Source organism: Adiantum capillus-veneris, chromosome 6, assembly GCF_014529385.1.
Source record: "Adiantum capillus-veneris isolate H3 chromosome 6, ASM1452938v2, whole genome shotgun sequence".
Classification (NCBI taxonomy): domain Eukaryota; kingdom Viridiplantae; phylum Streptophyta; class Polypodiopsida; order Polypodiales; family Pteridaceae; genus Adiantum; species Adiantum capillus-veneris.
In genome coordinates, this window is record NC_140936.1 from 119,653,716 (window position 1) to 119,662,328 (window position 8,613).

At 41.5% G+C, this 8,613-nt stretch overlaps 1 pseudogene; it reads right to left on the reverse strand.

Annotated features, from left to right (window-relative positions):
• Nucleotides 1-3,214: 3,214 nt before the first annotated feature.
• On the reverse strand, nucleotides 3,215-3,779 carry LOC147456167 (light-harvesting complex-like protein 3 isotype 1, chloroplastic; annotated as a pseudogene).
• Between the last annotated feature and the right edge of the window lie 4,834 nt (nucleotides 3,780-8,613).

Sequence of the window (8,613 nt, forward strand, 5' to 3'; positions counted from 1 at the left end):
ATTGGTGATGAACGAGGAGTGTTTCTACCACCAATAGAGGAATTTGAGACTGGATCTCAAATGAATCTAGACGTGCGATCGTATTAGGGCGACAAAGGATCTGTACAATCTATGGATAGTCAACCCCATTTGCTAAGAACACTACCGTCCTACATGGGAGAGTACGAGACCAAGTCAGATGTGGTTGCAGTCCCATCACAGAGACTATCTCCCAACAAGGCCATCGATTCAAAGGGGCTAGTAGATATTCTATCTACCCCAGTCACCTGTACAATAATGTTAGCTGAGTTGCTCAGAATAAGACCAAACATGTGGGCTAATGTGGGTAAATGTCTAGAGAAATTTGGTGTAAAAACCCCAATGACTCAAATCGAAGAAGGCATCAAAGAGCTTGAAATGCCTCAACTAAATACTAGGCCAGTTCCATTAAACAAGGCAGGCGAGTATTACAAGGGAGAAGATGGAAACACAACCCTTCCTATGGAATTCAATGGTGTAAAAACCATGGCAATCCTTGACAGTGGAGTTGGTGTGGCCATTGCAACCAAAGAGGTTTGGAAAAAATGGGAAAAACCTGCCTTGATATCCACACGAATGACCGTGCAGCTTGCAGATGGACACAAGGAAAAGCCCCTAGGACTGCTAGAAAAAGTACTTGTTACTTCTTGTGGCATTGAATATGAACACACTTTTGCTATTGTTGACTTTGGCAAGAAGAACAACTATGACATCATTCTGGGAAGACCATTCATGCGACAATTGAAAATGGTCCAAGATTGGGGTTATGACCATATATACCTAAGACATATGGAAACCATAACAAAGATAAACTTGAGGGACCATAGCTATAGGGATGTGACGAGAACACCGGTTGAGGAGTTTGATTCCGCCACAGTAGCAAGATCATAACTTCCAGCTTCGTTAGCTAAGCCTAAAGAATTATGGATGTGTAGAGCTTCACAATGTGGCAGCTTGAAACTTGAGGAATGTATCCTAGAGCGGGTTATAGAGGATATGGACTATATCCCAGAACCATTTCCTGAAGAAGAGTTAGAGCCTTTTGGATGGGAACACATCTTGGCTACTCTGGACGTGTGCGCTGTGGAGGATACTCCCACAACAAAGTTTTGTGATGAAAATGGCTATGATGTCATTCCTTATTTTGCAGTGAGTGTAATCCAGGAAAACGAAGAGATCCGGACATCAACAAGCTCTCGAAATAAGGAGCAAACAAAGAAATGTGGAGAATCAAAAAAAGAATAAGACGACGAGTTCTATGACTCTGTAGAAAACTTCGAGCTTCAAGAAGATCAACGACCCGGGAATCAATGTCATCGCTACACGAATAAAGTGCATCAAAAGTGGATTCCAAAGTCCTCGTTGAAGACATAGCCACCACAAGCATCCTCATACATGGCTCCTAATAAGGATGCAAAGACTCAGCTAGGAGGAATACGACCAGAGCAACGAGCTAATAATGCTCTAATCAAAGGGCTAGAAAAGTCCTCCAAGAAACTACCACCCATGAGCAAACAGACAGTAACTTTCCACTACCAGCCAAAAAATCAAGGGAAAGTACAAGAAGTCAACCTTGCTGAGGATAGTAGCGATAGTGATGAATCTTACAACATCCCCTATCATCAACTCAAACCATCACTATCACCAACCCCTTCAACAACAACCATGACAGGTCAAAAGAACAGGACAACAAGTCAAAGCCAAAAAGCTCAACAAATCTAGATACCAAAAAGCCAGATCGGCCAAAAACAGATATGGATCAAGAAGACAAAGATCTGTAATCAAATCACAAGATCCAACACCAAAACAAAAACAAGGAAAGCGTGCACGGACGGGTAGGAATATCACAAAATTGCAAGCTTTCACAACTCAGGTTTGGGCTCCAAAGAAGATGATTCAAGCACGAAAAAGTCAGGAATTCATTTGGATTCCAAAACAAACCCAGTATCAACTTTCAAAGCCTAAATCCCGTCCCCAACCAAGCGTACAAGGGCTGAAGCAAAGACCACTGTTGACTCACACAACGAAAAGGTGGATCTCAAAGAAGTCTCTTCAAACAAAAACGAAGCACGGGCAAGTATGGGTTCCCAAACGAGAGCCAGCAACAAAACAACCAATAATCGTAAAGAAATGGGTCCCAAAGAAGAACAACAAAACTGCTGTCAGTGCATCGCCGCTTGAATTCTTACAATTCTTCCTACGATTACAGTTAATTTAGAAGAGAGCAAGTCGCTTCAATCAAGCAACGATACAGGAGCTTCAAAGACCATTACATTGCTTAGAATAGGAAGCCTCGCCAACAAATGCCAATAAGCAAATTGCTTATACCCACATCTTGCACAACATAAATCTTTTCCATGCATTTACTGTGTATGCATAATAGGGCTACATTACAAGGCCTGCATAGGCACAACTTTTAATTGCCCAAGCACAACACATACCCTTTGCAATACCCTGTCGTAAAGGATGACTCCAAATAGGAAGGGGGGAGGCATTATGAATGCGGACCTAACATTATGACTATTAGAGGGCAATGTTTTGTGAGATGCATTGAATTTTTGTGTTTTATTGTGATAATTTTTTGACAAAATTTAGAGTATATGCCCTCATAGTAGAGTTTTACCAAACACCGAGCAAAGCCACTCAAAGAGCAAGCTCCATTGTTCAATCTAAGTACATTATCTAATTGACTATTATATGATTACATAACATCTCTAAGAGTGGCTAACTTTGATGCCCTCTCCTCCTTGACCAATATATTAGCCTCTCCTCTAGCTCCTCTCTTACTAAGAAGCCTCTCTCTATGTGTCTCTTCTCACTCTTTCTCTTGATTTCTCTTGTTTTTTTAAAGAACCAAATATAAGAGTGAATTTAGATAGTTTGACATTCCAAGATTGCATCTAAATATGCATAGACTCTCTCGGTCTCTCTCTCTCTCTCTCTCTCTCTCTCTCTCTCTCTCTCTCTCTCTCAGAAGACAATTCTCTCAAAATAATTAGCAAAAATACAACAATTTATGTCGAGTGATGTATTCTTGTCCACAAGGAGGAGATTGGAGGTATATGCCTGCCCTCAATCTTGATAGTACGAAGGTTTCACATGGAAGATTGCAATGATTAAGTTTTTGTAGCACTTATGAAGGAAATCGAGCTGACTCTTCTCTCTTGGAATGGTTAGTTGGCACTTGGTCCTCTTGCTAGGTGGCTTGCAAAGAAAAGAATAGCAAGAGCTTGCTTAAGAGGCTACTGGTTTGATCTAGAATTAGGACTCCCTTCATAAAATCAACCACGCAACCCATCAAGAAACCAATCATTGCCGCACACCCAATCGAGAGTTCAATCTCTAGTCGTAAATACAATCTTTTCACCCAGGCCCACCACGGACACCATGGAGTACTTCCAGTGTAAAAAATGATGTGGTCCTCATTTGTAGATGCCTGAGATTTGTTGTCTTCTAACCATTAATTTCTTCTAGTGACCTCTACATCAATTACCACATCTAGTCTCCTTTGCATCATCTTCTAGACGTTGCCATCTACTTTGCAGTACTAAAGATCCCAAGTCTCATTTTTCCATTGGCATCCTTAAAGAGCCCAATCATGTAAAGCCTTGGAGCATACTTGCTTGCAAGATGACATATGCACTTAGGTCCTGATTGGGCTCCCTTTTGAGGGTGTCTCCACACTCCAAAGCACATGGCTTCTATGGAGCCTCCTTTGAAGACACATGCGACATATCGAGCACAACCACTTGCGGAACCATGGACTCTAAGATGCACCCACTCATGCAAAAGAGTTTGATGCGTGTATGTTTGGTGCTTGAAGGCACACACTAAGTTACAGTTTGAAATTTTTGGAAAGTGCGAGGTCCTACTACAGAAGGTCTGAGAAAGAACAAGGATGGATGCCAATGATGAGACGCTTGATTTTGTTGCTGTTGTACTGTCAAAACCAAAGCCCAAGTTGCAGGTAACCATAGCCCAGACCCCTCTTCCTCCCTCTCTTAGTGTCTCTCTGCATGAGAATTTCATGGCCATATCCAACCTTCCATTCTTGCTTGGTCTTCGGCCACTAATGTTCTACTACGTCAGGCTTACTTCCAACTATCCACAAGTACTCTCAAACGGGTGACATTGTACTGCCCCACCTAGCCATGAGCTTGGACACATCCCCTAACTTTAATGCAGGCACGTTCTTGCCACGTCTTATGCCCCCAAAATAGTCTACGGCTTGCTCTAAGGGCTTTTGTGTATATCCTAAATGTAGGCACAGGCTTGCCACCTCTTATGCCCTCAAAACAGTCCGCGGCGCCGCGGATTGATTTGAGGGCTTTTGGAATGCCAAGAAAGAGGCTTTCCTTAGGGTGTGGCCATGCTAGGTGTAGTTTATTAGTAAATACAAATTGCACCTACTAAGCTCATTTTCATAATAAAAGGTGGCTTCTAAACGTTTGAAGTGGTCACATGCAACTTACTAAGATTGTGTCACTACCACCTGGAGGTTAATGGGGCAACTCCAGCCAATTCGAAGGAGAGAGATCATGCACAAGTTACCAAACTTGCTTGCCTACCACCTAGAGGTTAATGAGGCGACCTTACCTAGTTTGAAGGAGAGAGATTTGGATGAATCCATGCTCATCAGACACAGTGACATCATCATCAAGACAACTTAAGGAGGGTGACACGTGAGCTACTATGGTTGCTGCAAGCTAGAATGGTATCACTCAACACCTCCACAGGAGTTGGAAGGTCTCACTTACTCTTGTATTTAAGTCGATCGCAACACCATTTTGCAACTATGCCAATTTTGGCATAGGTACGATATGGTTAGGCTTAGTAGAACCATTCTCGCCCAATTATTTATGTGTGGCCACAATTGAGGCTTGGTTATTTGTCCAAATAATGAATAATTGAGCCTCGCATGACCATTCCTTTAATGTGTAATCAAAATTTTTTAAGATAGAACATGCCCTCAAATCAAGCTAGGTTTTCAAGATAAAAGATACCCTCAAAACAAGCTGAGGTGATGGTGCGGCATCCAAAAAAGTTTTCTTAAGGTGTGAAGAGCTGACCTCCACGAGGACACAGGACGATACAAACCAAAAAAAGTTGCAAACTAACAAAACCACTTCTTGCTGCATATCAATATTAGATTTCCATCACTTCTTTACTTGACAATCATAGTGAAGAAGTAGAGAACTATCATAAGAAATTTTGAAAGTAGGCTTGTAAGCTCCCTAATTATTGATTAGTGGTTTTATGCCAGTATAGAGTGTGTATTTGAGAGGAAGTTAGGGTGATATGAAGTTGTCCATTGGCTTTGACAATTCACATGAATGAATAGTGTGTTGGAACTTGGAAGCTAATAAATTTCTTCAAGCGAGAGAGAGAGAGAGAGAGAGAGAGAGAGAGAGAGAGAGAGAGAGAGAGAGAGAGAGAGAGAGAGAGAGAGAGAGAGAGATGTGGTGGAGGGAAGGAATAAATTTTTTGTGGGAAAATGGTATGTATGGATGTAGCTCTAACATCGGGCATGACAATAGTTGGGCCACCGCAATAGATATTCTCATGCCACACAAATTTTTATAGATTTTCTTTACCAAAATGAATCCACATATCCTCTATGAAAGTGTTGTTAGGATGCACTCCCTTAGCAATATTTATGTTGTTCAGGGAGTTTTATCAATAATATGTATCGATACAACTGGCAAATTTTTCATGAATTTTTGCTCGGTTTTTCCTTCGCTCGAGAAATCTTGCTCGATCTTTGGAACTCCTCCTCATGGTAGTGTTACAGAGGAGTATGGGGACAAAATCCATATATGAGCCCCTAGGGACATGTGTATAGTGTACATAGCATTTAGATTTCTATTTGAATGATTTTTCTTTTGTTGAGTTGTTTTAAGATTTTCTTTGTTTCTTATTAAGAAAAATAAAAAAATCCATAATCCACATGAAGAAAAGACTGACGAGAGGCCTGAGCACTACAAAGAGAAGAAGGTACAGGAAAACGATGAAACTTCACGAAGTATGTCTCAGCAGCCACTACAACAGCCGAAGAACTTGTCACAAAGCACTATCAACATGCAACCGACAAGTCATACAAGTCAGAGTCGAGTAGCTAAGCCACAAAATGAGTGAGGTGTTAGTCCCAAAGCTTCAAGTAATATTCTCTGTGGTCTAAGCGTCTTAGCTATTCTAGGTACTGCTCAAGTTGGAAGAGTTGAGCATTTTTACGTTGTGTCGCTCATGCTGGTATAGGTGAGCAAAAGAGTCGAAGTCTAAGTACTTAAGTCTGGTGAAGTGAAGGAGAAGGTCCAAAAGACACTCACGTACTGAGCACAGTGAGATACGAGTGGAGAAACTTCTGCACCGACAACCCTTCTTGGAAAGGTGGAAGCTATTGAGACATCTTTTGATGTCACATGTGCTACATTTATTCGTCGAAACACCCATCGTCTCCTTCTTTCACATTGCATGCTTTTGGTGACAAATTTCTCATATGCATATAGAGTGTCCCATAATTGGCACTTGCATCAGGCACTCTTTCCGTGTTTCACCCAAGGACTCACCTTTCATGAACATGTACTTCACGCTCAACTGCTCAACTCCAATAAGAGCGTATACCAAAGGCATTTTTTTCCCACCGGGTTTTTTTCCCTTTGGTCATCCAGGTTTTAGACCCTAATCTAAAGACACCTATCACCATCCTCTTGTACATATTCCTTCTACATCAACAATAAGGAAATGCTACTCAAATCAATTGACGAATGAATTGGAGCACCAATTTCAGATCATAGCATATTTCTCCTCAATGGCGAGTCGAAGAATGGCCTACAATGACAAAGCTGCAGACAACACTAACAACATGATTGCACAGGAACAAAGAAGTCCCCAATGAAGAAGCGTAGACATAAGGGTAATCAGAGGATCTCAAAAGATGAATGGTTACGATGATAGATGTCTGCTCTAATGGATCATAGTTCTTGTTGTGGTTCGACAAAGATACAAGCAGTGCAACATATGAAGCCAAAACGACAGCAAAGTGTTGACCGCTGGGTCAACAACACAACATAACTCAAGATCAAAGAAGTCCTCAATGACAAAGAGCAGACATAAGGGTAATCAGAGGATCTCACAAGCTTGTCCTTGATAATGCGCATCGAATGCTCGGTAGGGTTTTGAACCTCAAATTAGAATAATTAAGTTCTGGATTCGGCTTGACAGACAGACTTTGCATTAGAGTGAAACTTGGCCTAAAGAAGTTAAGGGTTTAGCCATACAATTTCTACAAAATCCTTACAAATTTGTCATTGGTTCACAAGATCAGAAAGCCAATCACTCAATTCTACAGATTATAGAATTTGTTTCTGAGAATAAAAAATACTCCAAATTGACAGATTTGTTGGAGCAAGTGATGGATGGAGCTTTCTCTATCCATGATGATAAGAGTCAAGTTAAAGGACATTGGGCTCTTTTTGAATTTAGATATGGCAGTAGACCTATAATGACACAAACAGATGCTGCAGCTCGGAGCGTGGATGTGAAAGACATAAAGTTCGTCATCAATTATGATTTTCCTGAATCATGTGAAGACTATGTACATCGGATTGGACGAACAAGACAAGCTACTGCAAAGGCTATAGTCTATACCTTCTTTACAACAACAAAACGACAGCAAAGACCACATCGCCATCGATAATCAGGTCATGTCGGGGACGACATGAATGCGGAAGGGGGGAGTGTTGACCGTTGGGTCAACAACACAACATAACTCAAATTTCGTACCAAAGTCTTATCTTTTGCGAGTTATGAAATGCTGCGGATTATGGCTATAAACGTCATTTGTAATGAGTAGCTATTCTAGTTTCAGAAGCCGGGGTGCAATGGCACTTCCAGATTGTAAATACAAAGACATTTGACCCTTTCAACCCCATTTTTGGTTAAACCTAAGGTAGCCTTAGTATATAAGGTACCTAGGTCATTTTGTAAAGAAGACTTTTTATCATTATCAAAAACTTTAGCGCTGTCGTCTACTGTGTGTGAGAGAGAAAGAGAGTGCGCGTGAGCTTTATCCTCTCACTACGCCCTGCTCGCTCAACACATTGGAGATTCGACTGCACCATTGTTGTAGGCTCGAGGAGAGCTCTGTGACAATGCCAAGCATTCCACGCGAGACGGAGCGCACACGCCGACGCATCTACGAGCTATTTGTGGTCGTAAGTGTATCAAACGATGTCTGCTTTCTGCGTGCTAGTAGTCTATAGAATCATGGCGACATAAGCTACACATAGGTACTCATAAATTTCAGTTTTGGACACTTTCAAAATTTTGCTCTATCATCCTACGCGTTTTTTGAAGACGGGTTTAGAGTGAGGGTTTTGAGTGTAGAAGCGTAGGGACAGGTGTACCCTAGTGAGGGGATGGTGTTCCTTAAGTTTCGTACGAATCTGGCATGATTAGGTGATTTACCTTCCGTATGTGTGTATGTGGCTAGGTGGTGTAGTTGAGAGCAGTGAGGTTCTTGATTGTGGTATAGTTGGCCTTCTAGAGTGTTGTATGTGTAGGATGGTCTCAGCCTGACAAGCTAAAGAGTTTTCC